Below are 17,675 nucleotides of genomic sequence, written 5' to 3' on the forward strand. Positions count from 1 at the left end.
ATGAGTTCATGGCTGAACATGAAACTTCAGTACCCCCTTCCTGCTTTCTCACCATACCCCTTGATTCCCCTAGTAGTAAGGACTTCATCTAACTCCTTTTTGAATATATTTAGTGAATTGGCCTCAACAACTTTCTGTGGTAGAGAATTCCACAGGTTCACCACTCTCTGGGTAAAGAAATTCCTCCTCATCTCGGTCCTAAATGGCTTACCCCTTATCCTCAGACTGTGACCCCTGGTTCTGGACTTCCCCAACATTGGGAACATTCTTTCTGCATCTAACCTGTCTAAACCCGTCAGAATTTTAAACGTTTCTATGAGATCCCCTCTCATTCTTCTGAACTCCAGTGAATACAAGCCCAGTTGATCCAATCTTTCTTGATAGGTCAGTCCCGCCATCCCGGGAATCAGTCTGGTGAACCTTCGCTGCACTCCCTCAATAGCAAGAATGTCCTTCCTCAAGTTAGGAGACCAAAACTGTACACAATACTCCAGGTGTGGCCTCACCAAGGCCCTGTACAACTGTAGCAACACCTCCCTGCCCCTGTATTCAAATCCCCTCGCTATGAAGGCCAACATGCCATTTGCTTTCTTAACCGCCTGCTGTACCTGCATGCCAACCTTCAATGACTGATGTACCATGACACCCAGGTCTCGTTGCACCTTCCCTTTTCCTAATCTGTCACCATTCAGATAATAGTCTGTCTCTCTGTTTTTACCACCAAAGTGGATAACCTCACATTTATCCACATTATACTTCATCTGCCATGCATTTGCCCACTCACCTAACCTATCCAAGTCACTCTGCAGCCTAATAGCATCCTCCTCGCAGCTCACACTGCCACCCAACTTAGTATCATCTGCAAATTTGGAGATACTGCATTTAATCCCCTCGTCTAAATCATTAATGTACAATGTAAACAGCTGGGGCCCTGAGACAGGTAACATGGCGCTCTACGACAGGTAACATGGCCCTTTGAGACAGCTAATATGGCATTCTGAGACAGGTAACATGTCCCTCGGAGACAGGTAACATGGCCCTCTGAAACAGGCAACATGGCCCTCTGAGACAGGTAATATGGCCCTTTGAGACAGCTAATATGGCATTCTGAGACAGGTAACATGGCCCTTTGAGACAGGTAATATGGTCCTCTAAGACAGGTAACATGGCCCTCTGAGACCGGTAACATTTCCCTCTGACATAGTTAACATAGCCCTCTGAGACAGGTAACATAGCCCTCTGATACAGGTAACATGGTCCTCTGAGACAGGTAACATGTCTCTCTGATACAGGTGACATGGCACTCTGAGACAGGTAACATGGTAACATGGCCCTCTGAGACAGGTAACATGTCTCTCTGAGACAGGTAACATGGCGCTCTACGACAGGTAACATGTCTCTCTGAGACTGGTACCATGGCCCTCTGAGACAGGTAACGTGTCTCTCTGAGACAGGTAATATGGTCCTCTAAGACAGGTAACATGGCCCTCTGAGACCGGTAACATTTCCCTCTGACATAGTTAACATAGCCCTCTGAGACAGGTAACATAGCCCTCTGAGACAGGTAACATGGTCCTCTGAGAAATGTAATATGGCTTCTGAGACAGGTAACATGGCCTCTGAGACAGGAAAAATGGCCATCCGAGACAGGTTACATGTCCTCTGAGACAAGTAACATGGCCCTCTGAGACAGGTAATATGGCCTTCTGAGACAGGTAACATGGCCCTCTGAAACAGGCAACATGGCCCTCTGAGACAGGTAATATGGCCCTTTGAGACAGCTAATATGGCATTCTGAGACAGGTAACATGTCCCTCGGAGACAGGTAACATGGCCCTCTGAAACAGGCAACATGGCCCTCTGAGACAGGTAATATGGCCCTTTGAGACAGCTAATATGGCATTCTGAGACAGGTAACATGGCCCTTTGAGACAGGTAACATATCTCTCTGAGACAGGTAACATGGCCCTCTGAGTCAGGTAACATGTCCCTCTGAGACGGGAAAATGTCTCTCTGATACAGGTAACATGTCTCTCTGATACAGGTAAGATGGCCCTCTGAGACAGGTAACATGTCTCTCTGATACAGGTGACATGGCACTCTGAGACAGGTAACATGGTAACATGGCCCTCTGAGACAGGTAACATGTCTCTCTGAGACAGGTAACATGGCGCTCTACGACAGGTAACAGGTCTCTCTGAGACTGGTACCATGGCCCTCTGAGACAGGTAACGTGTCTCTCTGAGACAGGTAATATGGCCCTCTAAGACAGGTAACATGGCCCTCTGAGACCGGTAACATTTCCCTCTGAGATAGTTAACATAGCCCTCTGAGACAGGTAACATGGCCCTCTGAGACAGGTAACATGGCCCTCTGAGACAGGTAACATGGTCCTCTGAGACAGGTAATATGGCTTCTGAGACAGGTAACATGGGCTCTGAGACAGGAAAAATGGCCATCCGAGACAGGTTACATGTCCTCTGAGACAAGTATCATGGCCCTCTGAAACAGGCAACATGGCCCTCTGAGACAGGTAATATGGCCCTTTGAGACAGCTAATATGGCATTCTGAGACAGGTAACATGGCCCTCTGAGACAAGTAACATATCTCCCTGAGACAGGTAACATTTCCCTCTGAGAGAGGTAACATGGCCCTCTGAGACAGGTAACATGGCGCTCTGAGATAGGTAACATGTCTCTCTGAGACAGGTACTACGGCCCTCTGAGAGAGGTAACGTGTCACTCTGAGACAGGTAAGATGGCCCTCTAAGACAAGTAACATGGCCCTCTGAGACAGGTAACATGGCCCTTTGAGACAGGTAACATGTCCCTCTGAGACCAGTAACATTTCCCTCTGAGAGAGGTAACATGGTCCACTGAGACAGGCAACATGTGCCTCTGAGAGAGGTAACATGTCCCTCTGAGACCGGTAATATTTCCCTCTGAGATAGTTAACATAGCCCTCTGAGACAGGTAACATGGCCCTCTGAGACAGGTTACATGGCCCTCTGAGACAGGTAGCATGGTCCTCTGAGACAAGAAATATGGCTTCTGAGACAGGTAACATGGCCTCTGAGACAGGAAAAATGGCCATCCGAGACAGGTTACATGTCCTCTGAGACAAGTAACATGGCCCTCTGAGACAGGTAATATTGCCTTCTGAGACAGGTAATATGGCCCTCTGAAACAGGCAACATGGCCCTCTGAGACAGTTACTACGGCCCTCTGAGAGAGGTAACGTGTCACTCTGAGACGGGTAAGATGGCCCTCTAAGAAAAGTAACATGGCCCTCTGAGACAGGTAACATGGCCCTTTGAGACAGGTAACAAGTCCCTCTGAGACCGGTAACATTTCCCTCTGAGAGAGGTAACATGGTCCACTGAGACAGGCAACATGTGCCTCTGAGAGAGGTAACATGTCCCTCTGAGACCGGTAACATTTCCCTCTGAGATAGTTAACATAGCCCTCTGAGACAGGTAACATGGCCCTCTGAGACAGGTAACATGTTCCTCTGAGACAGGTAATATGGCTTCTGAGACAGGTAACATGGCCTCTGAGACAGGAAAAATGGCCATCCGAGACAGGTTACATGTCCTCTGAGACAGGTAACATGGCCCTCTGAGACAGGTAACATGGCCCTCTGAGACAGGTAACATGTTCCTCTGAGACAGGTAATATGGCTTCTGAGACAGGTAACATGGCCTCTGAGACAGGAAAAATGGCCATCCGAGACAGGTTACATGTCCTCTGAGACAAGTAACATGGCCCTCTGAGACAAGTAACATGGCCCTCTGAGACAGGTAATATTGACTTCTGAGACAGGTAACATGGCCCTCTGAAACAGGCAACATGGCCCTGTGAGACAGGTAATATGGCCCTTTGAGACAGCTAATATGGCATTCTGAGACAGGTAACATGTCCCACTGAGACAGGTAACATGGTCCTCTGAAACAGGCAACATGGCCCTGTGAGACAGGTAATATGGCCCTTTGAGACAGCTAATATGGCATTCTGAGACAGGTAACATGGCCCTCTGAGACAGGTAACATATCTCCCTGAGACAGGTAACATTTCCCTCTGAGAGAGGTAACATGGCCCTCTGAGACAGGTAACATGGCGCTCTGAGATAGGTAACATGTCTCTCTGAGACAGGTACTACGGCCCTCTAAGACAAGTAACATGGCCCTCTGAGACAGGTAACATGGCCCTTTGAGACAGGTAACATGTCCCTCTGAGACCAGTAACATTTCCCTCTGAGAGAGGTAACATGGTCCACTGAGACAGGCAACATGTGCCTCTGAGATAGGTAACATGTCCATCTGAGACCGGTAATATTTCCCTCTGAGATAGTTAACATAGCCCTCTGAGACAGGTAACATGGCCCTCTGAGACAGGTAACATGGCCCTCTGAGACAGGTAGCATGGTCCTCTGAGACAAGAATTATGGCTTCTGAGACAGGAAAAATGGCCATCCGAGACAGGTTAAATGTCTTCTGAGACAAGTAACATGGCCCTCTGAGACAGGTAATATTGCCTTCTGAGACAGGTAACATGGCCCTCTGAAACAGGCAACATGGCCCTCTGAGACAGGTACTACGGCCCTCTGAGAGAGGTAACGTGTCACTCTGAGACGGGTAAGATGGCCCTCTAAGACAAGTAACATGGCCCTCTGAGACAGGTAACATGGCCCTTTGAGACAGGTAACAATTCCCTCTGAGACCGGTAACATTTCCCTCTGGGAGAGGTAACATGGTCCACTGAGACAGGCAACATGTGCCTCTGAGAGAGGTAACATGTCCCTCTGAGACCGGTAACATTTCCCTCTGAGATAGTTAACATAGCCCTTTGAGACAGGTAACATGGCCCTCTGAGACAGGTAACATGGCCCTCTGAGACAGGTAACATGGTCCTCTGAGACAGGTAATATGGCTTCTGAGACAGGTAACATGGCCCTCTGAGACAGGAAAAATGGCCATCCGAGACAGGTTACATGTCCTCTGAGACAAGTAACATGGCCCTCTGAGACAGGTAATATGGCCTTCTGAGACAGGTAACATGGCCCTCTGAAACAGGCAACATGGCCCTCTGAGACAGGTAATATGGCCCTTTGAGACAGCTAATATGGCATTCTGAGACAGGTAACATGGCCCTTTGAGACAGGTAACATATCTCTCTGAGACAGGTAACATGGCCCTCTGAGTCAGGTAACATGTCCCTCTGAGAGAGGGAACATGTCTCTCTGATACAGGTAAGATGGCCCTCTGAGACAGGTAACATGTCTCTCTGATACAGGTGACATGGCACTCTGAGACAGGTAACATGGAAACATGGCCCTCTGAGACAGGTAACATGTCTCTCTGAGACAGGTAACATGGCGCTCTACGACAGGTAACATGTCTCTCTGAGACTGGTACCATGGCCCTCTGAGACAGGTAACGTGTCTCTCTGAGACAGGTAATATGGACCTCTAAGACAGGTAACATGGCCCTCTGAGACCTTTAACATTTCCCTCTGAGATAGTTAACATAGCCCTCTGAGACAGGTAACATGGCCCTCTGAGACAGGTAACATGGCCCTCTGAGACAGGTAACATGGTCCTCTGAGACAGGTAATATGGCTTCTGAGACAGGTAACATGGCCTCGGAGACAGGAAAAATGGCCATCCGAGACAGGTTACATGTCCTCTGAGACAAGTAACATGGCCCTCTGAGACAGGTAATATTGCCTTCTGAGACAGGTAACATGGCCCTCTGAAACAGGCAACATGGCCCTCTGAGACAGGTACTACGGCCCTCAGAGAGGTAACGTGTCACTCTGAGACGGGTAAGATGGCCCTCTAAGACAAGTAACATGGCCCTCTGAGACAGGTAAGATGGCCCTCTGAGACCGGTAACATTTCCCTCTGAGATAGTTAACATAGCCCTCTGAGACAGGTAACATGGCCCTCTGAGACAGGTAACATGGCCCTCTGAGACAGGTAACATGGTCTTCTGAGACAGGTAATATGGCTTCTGAGACAGGTAACATGGCCCTCTGAGACAGAAAAAATGGCCATCCGAGACAGGTTACATGTCCTGTGAGACAGGTAACATGGCCCTCTGAGACAGGTAACATGGTCCTCTGAGACAGGTAATATGGCTTCTGAGACAGGTAACATGGCCTCTGAGGCAGGAAAAATGGCCATCCGAGACAGGTTACATGTCCTCTGAGACAAGTAACATGGCCCTCTGAGACAAGTAACATGGCCCTCTGAGACAGGTAATATTGATTTCTGAGACAGGTAACATGGCCCTCTGAAACAGGCAGCATGGCCCTGTGAGACAGGTAATATGGCCCTCTGAGACAAGTAACATGGCCCTCTGAGACAGGTAACAGGGCCCTCTGTGACAGGTAACATGGCCCTCTGAGACAAGAAATATGACTTCTGAGACAGGTAACATGGCCTCTGAGACAGGTAACATGGCCCTCTGAGACAGGTAACATGGCCCTCTGTGACAGGTAACATGGCCCTCTGAGACAAGAAATATGACTTCTGAGACAGGTAACATGGCCTCTGAGACAGGAAAAATGGCCATCCGAGACAGGTTACATGTCCTCTGAGACAAGTAACATGGCCCTCTGAGACAGGTAATATTGCCTTCTGAGACAGGTAACATGGCCCTGTGAAACAGGCAACATGGCCCTCTGAGACAGGTACTACGGCCCTCTGAGAGAGGTAACGTGTCACTCTGAGACGGGTAAGATGGCCCTCTAAGACAAGTAACATGGCCCTCTGAGACAGGTAACATGCCCCTTTGAGACTGGTAACAAGTCCCTCTGAGACCGGTAACATTTCCCTCTGAGAGAGGTAACATGGTCCACTGAGATAGGCAACATGTGCCTCTGGGAGAGGTAACATGTCCCTCTGAGACCGATAACATTTCACTCTGATATAGTTAACATAGCCCTCTGAGACAGGTAACATGGCCCTCTGAGACAGGTAACATGGCCCTCTGAGACAGGTAACATGGTCCTCTGAGACAGGTAATATGGCTTCTGAGACAGGTAACATGGCCTCTGAGACAGGGAACATGGCCTTCTGAGACAGGTAACATATCCCTCTGAGACAGGTAACATGGCCCTCTGAGACAGGTAACATGTCCCTCTGAGACAGGGAACATGTCTCTCTGATACAGGTAAGATGGCCCTCTGAGACAGGTAACATGTCTCTCTGATACAGGTGACAAGGCACTCTGAGACAGGTAACATGGTAACATGGCCCTCTACGACAGGTAATATGGCCCTCTAAGACAGGAAACATGGTCCTCTGAGACCGGTAACATTTCCCTCTGAGATAGCTAACATAGCCCTCTGAGACAGGTAACATGGCCCTCTGAGACAGGTAACATGGCCCTCTGAGACAGGTAACATGGTCCTCTGAGACAGGTAATATGGCTTCTGAGACAGGAAACATGGCCTCTGAGACAGGAAAAATGGCCATCCGAGACAGGTTACATGTCCTCTGAGACAAGTAACATGGCCCTCTGAGACAGGTAATATGGCCTTCTGAGACAGGTAATATGGCCTTCTGAGACAGGTAACATGGCCCTCTGAGACAGGTAACATGGCCCTCTGAGACAGGTAAAATGTCCCTCTGAGACAGGTAACATGGCCTTCTGAGACACGTAACATGTCGCTCTGAGACAGGTAATATGGCGTTCTGAGACAGGTAACATGTCCCTCTGAGACAGGTAACATGGCCCTCTGAGACAGGTAACATGGCCCTCTGAGACAGGTAACATGGTCCTCTGAGACAGGTAATATGGCTTCTGAGACAGGAAACATGGCCTCTGAGACAGGAAAAATGGCCATCCGAGACAGGTTACATGTCCTCTGAGACAAGTAACATGGCCCTCTGAGACAGGTAATATGGACTTCTGAGACAGGTAACATGGCCCTCTGAAACAGGCAACATGGCCCTCTGAGACAGGTAATATGGCCCTTTGAGACAGCTAATATGGCATTCTGAGACAGGTAACATGTCCCTCGGAGACAGGTAACATGGCCCTCTGAAACAGGCAACATGGCCCTCTGAGACAGGTAATATGGCCCTTTGAGACAGCTAATATGGCATTCTGAGACAGGGAACATGGCCTTCTGAGACAGGTACTACGGCCCTCTGAGACAGGTAACATGGCCCTCTGAGACAGGTAACATGTCCCTCTGAGACAGGGAACATGTCTCTCTGATACAGGTAACATGTCTCTGATACAGGTAAGATGGCCCTCTGAGACAGGTAACATGTCTCTCTGATACAGGTGACATGGCACTCTGAGACAGGTAACATGGTAACATGGCCCTCTGAGACAGGTAACATGTCTCTCTGAGACAGGTAACATGGCGCTCTACGACAGGTAACATGGCCCTCTGAGACAGGTAACATGGTCCTCTGAGACAGGTAATATGGCTTCTGAGACAGGTAACATGGCCTCTGAGACAGGAAAAATGGCCATCCGAGACAGGTTACATGTCCTCTGAGACAAGTAACATGGCCCTCTGAGACAGGTAATATTGCCTTCTGAGACAGGTAACATGTCACTCTGAAACAGGCAACATGGCCCTGTGAGACAGGTAATATGGCCCTTTGAGACAGCTAATATGGCATTCTGAGACAGGTAACATGTCCCACTGAGACAGGTAACATGGCCCTCTGAAACAGGCAACATGGCCCTCTGAGACAGGTAATATGGCCCTTTGAGACAGCTAATATGGCATTCTGAGACAGGTAACATGGCCCTCTGAGACAGTAACATGGCCCTCTGAGACAGGTAACATTTCCCTCTGAGAGAGGTAACATGGCCGTCTGAGTCAGGTAACATGTCCCTCTGAGACAGGGAACGTGTCTCTCTGATACAGGTAACATGTCTCTCTGATACAGGTAAGATGGCCATCTGAGACAGGTAACATGTCTCTCTGATATAGGTGACATGGCACTCTGAGACAGGTAACATGGTAACATGGCCCTCTGAGACAGGTAACATGTCTCTCTGAGACAGGTAACATGGCGCTCTACGACAGGTAACATGTCTCTCTGAGACTGGTAACATGGCCCTCTGAGACAGGTAACGTGTCTCTCTGAGACAGGTAATATGGCCCTCTAAGACAGGTAACATGGCCCTCTGAGACCGGTTACATTTCCCTCTGAGATAGTTAACATAGCCCTCTGAGACAGTTAACATGGCCCTCTGAGACAGGTAACATGGCCCTCTGTGACAGGTAACATGGTCCTCTGAGTCAGGTAATATGGCTTCTGAGACAGGTAACATGGCCTCTGAGACAGGAAAAATGGCCATCCGAGACAGGTTACATGTCCTCTGAGACAAGTAACATGGCCCTCTGAGACAAGTAACATGGCCTTCTGAGACAGGTAATATTGACTTCTGAGACAGCTAACATGTCCCTCTGAGACCGGTAATATTTCCCTCTGAGATAGTTAACATAGCCCTCTGAGACAGGTAACATGGCCCTCTGAGACAGGTAACATGGCCCTCTGAGACAGGTAGCATGGTCCTCTGAGACAAGAAATATGGCTTCTGAGACAGGTAACATGGCCTCTGAGACAGGAAAAATGGCCATCCAAGACAGGTTACATGTCCTCTGAGACAAGTAACATGGCCCTCTGAGACAGGTAATATTGCCTTCTGAGACAGGTAACATGGCCCTCTGAAACAGCCAACATGGCCCTCTGAGACAGGTACTACGGCCCTCTGAGAGAGGTAACGTGTCACTCTGAGACGGGTAAGATGGCCCTCTAAGACAAGTAACATGGCCCTCTGAGACAGGTAACATGGCCCTTTGAGACAGGTAACAAGTCCCTCTGAGACCGGTAACATTTCCATCTGAGAGAGGTAACATGGTCCACTGAGACAGGCAACATGTGCCTCTGAGAGAGGTAACATGTCCCTCTGAGACCGGTAACATTTCCCTCTGAGATAGTTAACATAGCCCTCTGAGACAGGTAACATGGCCCTCTGAGACAGGTAACATGGCCCTCTGAGACAGGTAACATGGTCCTCTGAGACAGGTAATATGGCTTCTGAGACAGGTAACATGGCCTCTGAGACAGGAAAAATGGCCATCCGAGACAGGTTACATGTCCTCTGAGACAAGTAACATGGCCCTCTGAGACAGGTAATATTGCCTTCTGAGACAGGTAACATGGCCCTGTGAAACAGGCAACATGGCCCTCTGAGACAGGTACGACGGCCCTCTGAGAGAGGTAACGTGTCACTCTGAGACGGGTAAGATGGCCCTCTAAGACAAGTAACATGGCCCTCTGAGACAGGTAACATGGCCCTTTGAGACTGGTAACAAGTCCCTCTGAGACCGGTAACATTTCCCTCTGAGAGAAGTAACATGGTCCACTGAGATAGGCAACATGTGCCTCTGGGAGAGGTAACATGTCCCTCTGAGACCGATAACATTTCACTCTGATATAGTTAACATAGCCCTCTGAGACAGGTAACATGGCCCTCTGAGACAGGTAACATGGCCCTCTGAGACAGGTAACATGGTCCTCTGAGACAGGTAATATGGCTTCTGAGACAGGTAACATGGCCTCTGAGACAGGGAACATGGCCTTCTGAGACAGGTAACATATCTCTCTGAGACAGGTAACATGGCCCTCTGAGACAGGTAACATGTCCCTCTGAGACAGGGAACATGTCTTTCTGATACAGGTAAGATGGCCCTCTGAGACAGGTAACATGTCTCTCTGATACAGGTGACAAGGCACTCTGAGACAGGTAACATGGTAACATGGCCCTCTACGACAGGTAATATGGCCCTCTAAGACAGGAAACATGGTCCTCTGAGACCGGTAACATTTCCCTCTGAGATAGTTAACATAGCCCTCTGAGACAGGTAACATGGCTGAGACAGGTAACATGGCCCTCTGAGACAGGTAACATGGTCCTCTGAGACAGGTAATATGGCTTCTGAGACAGGAAACATGGCCTCTGAGACAGGAAAAATGGCCATCCGAGACAGGTTACATGTCCTCTGAGACAAGTAACATGGCCCTCTGAGACAGGTAATATGGACTTCTGAGACAGGTAACATGGCCCTCTGAAACAGGCAACATGGCCCTCTGAGACAGGTAATATGGCCCTTTGAGACAGCTAATATGGCATTCTGAGACAGGTAACATGTCCCTCGGAGACAGGTAACATGGCCCTCTGAAACAGGCAACATGGCCCTCTGAGACAGATAATATGGCCCTTTGAGACAGCTAATATGGCATTCTGAGACAGGGAACATGGCCTTCTGAGACAGGTACTACGGCCCTCTGAGACAGGTAACATTGCCCTCTGAGACAGGTAACATGGCACTCTGTGACAGGTAACATGGTCCTCTGAGTCAGGTAATATGGCTTCTGAGACAGGTAATATGGCTTCTGAGACAGGTAACATGGCCTCTGAGACAGGTTACATGTCCTCTGAGACAGCTAATATGGCATTCTGAGACAGGTAACATGTCCCTCGGAGACAGGTAACATGGCCCTCTGAAACAGGCAACATGGCCCTCTGAGACAGGTAATATGGCCCTCTGAGACAGGTAACATGGCCCTCTGAGACAGGTAACATGGCCCTCTGAGACAGGTAACATGGTCCTCTGAGACAGGTAATATGGCTTCTGAGACAGGTAACATGGCCTCTGAGACAGGAAAAATGGCCATCCGAGACAGGTTACATGTCTCTCTGATACAGGTAACATGTCTCTCTGATACAGGTAAGATGGCCCTCTGAGACAGGTAACATGTCTCTCTGATACAGGTGACATGGCACTCTGAGACAGATAACATGGTAACATGGCCCTCTGAAACAGGTAACATGTCTCTCTGAGACAGGTAACATGGCGCTCTACGACAGGTAATATGGCCCTCTAAGACAGGTAACATGGCCCTCTGAGACCGGTAACATTTCCCTCTGAGATAGTTAACATAGCCCTCTGAGACAGGTAACATGGCCCTCTGAGACAGGTAACATGGCCCTCTGAGACAGGTAACATGGTCCTCTGAGACAGGTAATATGGCTTCTGAGACAGGTAACATGGCCTCTGAGACAGGAAAAATGGCCATCCGAGACAGGTTACATGTCCTCTGAGACAAGTAACATGGCCCTCTGAGACAGGTAATATTGCCTTCTGAGACAGGTAACATGGCACTCTGAAACAGGCAACATGGCCCTGTGAGACAGGTAATATGGCCCTTTGAGACAGCTAATATGGCATTCTGAGACAGGTAACATGTCCCACTGAGACAGGTAACATGGCCCTCTGAAACAGGCAACATGGCCCTCTGAGACAGGTAATATGGCCCTTTGAGACAGCTAATATGGCATTCTGAGACAGGTAACATGGCCCTCTGAGACAGGTAACATGGCCCTCTGAGACAGGTAACATTTCCCTCTGAGAGAGGTAACATGGCCCTCTGAGTCAGGTAACATGTCCCTCTGAGACAGGGAACGTGTCTCTCTGATACAGGTAACATGTCTCTCTGATACAGGTAAGATGGCCCTCTGAGACAGGTAACATGTCTCTCTGATACAGGTGACATGGCACTCTGAGACAGGTAACATGTCTCTCTGAGACAGGTAACATGACGCTCTACGACAGGTAACATGTCTCTCTGAGACTGGTAACATGGCCCTCTGAGACAGGTAACGTGTCTCTCTGAGACAGGTAATATGGCCCTCTAAGACAGGTAACATGGCCCTCTGAGACCGGTTACATTTCCCTCTGAGATAGTTAACATAGCCCTCTGAGACAGGTAACATGGCCCTCTGAGACAGGTAACATGGCCCTCTGTGACAGGTAACATGGTCCTCTGAGTCAGGTAATATGGCTTCTGAGACAGGTAACATGGCCTCTGAGACAGGAAAAATGGCCATCCGAGACAGGTTACATGTCCTCTGAGACAAGTAACATGGCCCTCTGAGACAAGTAACATGGCCCTCTGAGACAGGTAATATTGACTTCTGAGACAGGTAACATGGCCCTCTGAAACAGGCAACATGGCCCTGTGCAACAGGTAATATGGCCCTTTGAGACAGCTAATATGGCATTCTGAGACAGGTAACATGTCCCACTGAGACAGGTAACATATCTCCCTGAGACAGGTAACATTTCCCTCTGAGAGAGGTAACATGGCCCTCTGAGACAGGTAACATGGTGCTCTGAGAAAGGTAACATGTCTCTCTGAGACAGGTACTACGGCCCTCTGAGAGAGGTAACGTGTCACTCTGAGACAGGTAAGATGGCCCTCTAAGACAAGTAACATGGCCCTCTGAGACAGGTAACATGGCCCTTTGAGACAGGTAACATGTCCCTCTGAGACCAGTAACATTTCCCTCTGAGAGAGGTAACATGGTCCACTGAGACAGGCAACATGTGCCTCTGAGAGAGGTAACATGTCCCTCTGAGACCGGTAATACTTCCCTCTGAGATAGTTAACATAGCCCTCTGAGACAGGTAACATGGCCCTCTGAGACATGTAACATGGCCCTCTGAGACAGGTAGCATGGTCCTCTGAGACAAGAAATATGGCTTCTGAGACAGGTAACATGGCCTCTGAGACAGGAAAAATGGCCATCCGAGACAGGTTACATGTCCTCATGAGACAAGTAACATGGCCCTCTGAGACAGGTAATATTGCCTTCTGAGACAGGTAACATGGCCCTCTGAAACAGGCAACATGGCCCTCTGAGACAGGTACTACGGTCCTCTGAGAGAGGTAACGTGTCACTCTGAGACGGGTAAGATGGCCCTCTAAGACAAGTAACATGGCCCTCTGAGACAGGTAACATGGCCCTTTGAGACAGGTAACAAGTCCCTCTGAGACCGGTAACATTTCCCTCTGAGAGAGGTAACATGGTCCACTGAGACAGGCAACATGTGCCTCTGAGAGAGGTAACATGTCCCTCTGAGACCGGTAACATTTCCCTCTGAGATAGTTAACATAGCCCTCTGAGACAGGTAACATGGCCCTCTGAGACAGGTAACATGGCCCTCCGAGACAGGTAACATGGTCCTCTGCGACAGGTAATATGGCTTCTGAGACAGGTAACATGACCTCTGAGACAGGAAAAATGGCCATCCGAGACAGGTTACTTGTCCTCTGAGACAGGTAACATGTCCCTCTGAGACAAGTAACATGGCCCTCTGAGACAGGTGACATGGCCCTCTGAGACAGGTGATATGGCCCTCTGAGGCAAGTAATATGGCCTTTTGAGACACGTAATATGGCTTTCTGAGACAGGTAACATGGCCCTCTGAGACAGGTAACATGGCCCTCTGAGACAGGTAACATGGTCCTCTGAGACAGGTAATATGGCTTCTGAGACAGGTAACATGGCCTCTGAGACAGGAAAAATGGCCATCCGAGACAGGTTACATGTCCTCTGAGACAAGTAACATGGCCCTCTGAGACAGGTAATATTGCCTTCTGAGACAGGTAACATGGTCCTCTGAAACAGGCAACATGGCCCTGTGAGACAGGTAATATGGGCCTTTGAGACAGCTAATATGGCATTCTGAGACAGGTAACATGTCCCACTGAGACAGGTAACATGGCCCTCTGAAACAGGCAACATGGCCCTCTGAGACAGGTAATATGACCCTTTGAGACAGCTAATATGGCATTCTGAGACAGGTAACATGGCCCTCTGAGACAGGTAACATGGCCCTCTGAGACAGGTAACATTTTCCTCTGAGAGAGGTAACAATGCTCTCTGAGTCAGGTAACATGTCCCTCTGAGACAGGCAACATGTCTCTCTGATACAGGTAAGATGGCCCTCTGAGACAGGTAACATGTCTCTCTGATACAGGTGACATGGCCCTCTGAGACAGATAATATTGCCTTCTGAGACAGGTAACATGGCCCTCTGAAACAGGCATCATGGCCCTCTGAAACGGGCAAAATGGCCCTCTGAGACAGGTAATATGGCCCTTTGAGACAGCTAATATGGCATTCTGAGACAGGTAACATGGCCCTCTGAGACAGGTAACATGGCCCTCTGAGACAGGTAACATTTGCCTCTGAGAGAGGTAACATGGCCCTCTGAGTCAGGTAACATGTCCCTCTGAGACAGGGAACATGTCTCTCTGATACAGGTAACATGTCTCTCTGATACAGGTAAGATGGCCCTCTGAGACAGGTAACATGTTTCTCTGATACAGGTGACATGGCACTCTGAGACAGGTAACATGGTAACATGGCCCTCTGAGACAGGTAACGTGTCTCTCTGAGACAGGTAATAATGCCCTCTAAGACAGGTAACATGGCCCTCGGAGACCGGTTACATTTCCCTCTGAGATAGTTAACATAGCCCTCTGAGACAGGTAACATGGCCCTCTGAGACAGGTAACATGGCCCTCTGAGACAGGTAACATGGTCCTCTGAGACAGGTAATATGGCTTCTGAGACAGGTAACATGGCCTCTGAGACAGGAAAAATGGCCATCCGAGACAGGTTACATGTCCTCTGAGACAAGTAACATGGCCCTCTGAGACAAGTAACATGGCCCTCTGAGACAGGTAATATTGACTTCTGAGACAGGTAACATGGCCCTCTGAAACAGGCAACATGGCCCTGTGAGACAGGTAATATGGCCCTTTGAGACAACTAATATGGCATTCTGAGACAGGTAACATGTCCCACTGAGACAGGTAACATGGCCCTCTGAAACAGGAAACATGGCCCTCTGTGACAGGTAATATGGCCCTTTGAGACAGCTAATATGGCATTCTGAGACAGGTAACATGGCCCTCTGAGACAGGTAACATATCTCCCTGAGACAGGTAACATTTCCCTCTGAGAGAGGTAACATGGTGCTCTGAGATAGGTAACATGTCTCTCTGAGACAGGTACTACGGCCCTCTGAGAGAGGTAACGTGTCATTCTGAGACAGGTAAGATGGCCCTCTAAGACAAATAACATGGCCCTCTGAGACAGGTAACATGGCCATTTGAGACAGGTAACATGTCCCTCTGAGACCAGTAACATTTCCCTCTGAGAGAGGTAACATGGTCCACTGAGACAGGCAACATGTGCCTCTGAGAGAGGTAACATAACCCTCTGAGAGAGGTAACATGGTAACATGGACCTCTGAGACAGGTAACATCGCCATCAGATACAGGTAACATGGCCCTCTGAGACAGGTAACATGTCTCTCTGAGACAGGGAACATGTCTCTCTGATACAGGTAACATGTCTCTCTGATACAGGTAAGATGGCCCTCTGAGACAGGTAACATGTCTCTCTGATACAGGTGACATGGCACTCTGAGACAGGTAACATGGTAACATGGCCCTCTGAGACAGGTAACGTGTCTCTCTGAGACAGGTAATAATGCCCTCTAAGACAGGTAACATGGCCCTCTGAGACCGGTAACATTTCCCTCTGAGACAGGTAACATGGCACTCTGAGACAGGTAACATGGCCCTCTGAGACAGGTAACATGGTCCTCTGAGACAGGTAATATGGCTTCTAAGACAGGTAACATGGCCTCTGAGACAGGAAAAATGGCCATCTGAGACAGGTTACATGTCCTCTGAGACAAGTAACATGGCCCTCTGAGACAGGTAATATTGCCTTCTGAGACAGGTAACATGGCACTCTGAAACAGGCAACATGGCCCTCTGAGACAGGTAATATTGCCTTCTGAGACAGGTAACATGGTCCTCTGAAACAGGCAACATGGCCCTGTGAGACAGGTAATATGGCCCTTTGAGACAGCTAATATGGCATTCTGAGACAGGTAACATGTCCCACTGAGACAGGTAACATGGCCCTCTGAAACAGGCAACATGGCCCTCTGAGACAGGTAATATGACCCTTTGAGACAGCTAATATGGCATTCTGAGACAGGTAACATGGCCCTCTGAGACAGGTAACATGGCCCTCTGAGACAGGTAACATTTTCCTCTGAGAGAGGTAACAATGCTCTCTGAGTCAGGTAACATGTCCCTCTGAGACAGGTAACATGTCTCTCTGATACAGGTAAGATGGCCCTCTGAGACAGGTAACATGTCTCTCTGATACAGGTGACATGGCCCTCTGAGACAGATAATATTGCCTTCTGAGACAGGTAACATGGCCCTCTGAAACAGGCAACATGGCCCTCTGAAACGGGCAACATGGCCCTCTGAGACAGGTAATATGGCCCTTTGAGACAGCTAATATGGCATTCTGAGACAGGTAACATGGCCCTCTGAGACAGGTAACATGGCCCTCTGAGACAGGTAACATTTCCCTCTGAGAGAGGTAACATGGCCCTCTGAGTCAGGTAACATGTCCCTCTGAGACAGGGAACATGTCTCTCTGATACAGGTAACATGTCTCTCTGATACAGGTAAGATGGCCCTCTGAGACAGGTAACATGTTTCTCTGATACAGGTGACATGGCACTCTGAGACAGGTAACATGGTAACATGGCCCTCTGAGACAGGTAACGTGTCTCTCTGAGACAGGTAATAATGCCCTCTAAGACAGGTAACATGGCCCTCGGAGACCGGTTACATTTCCCTCTGAGATAGTTAACATAGCCCTCTGAGACAGGTAACATGGCCCTCTGAGACAGGTAACATGGCCCTCTGAGACAGGTAACATGGTCCTCTGAGACAGGTAATATGGCTT

This window comes from Pristiophorus japonicus, chromosome 5 (assembly GCF_044704955.1).
Source record: "Pristiophorus japonicus isolate sPriJap1 chromosome 5, sPriJap1.hap1, whole genome shotgun sequence".
NCBI classification, from domain to species: Eukaryota; Metazoa; Chordata; class Chondrichthyes; family Pristiophoridae; genus Pristiophorus; species Pristiophorus japonicus.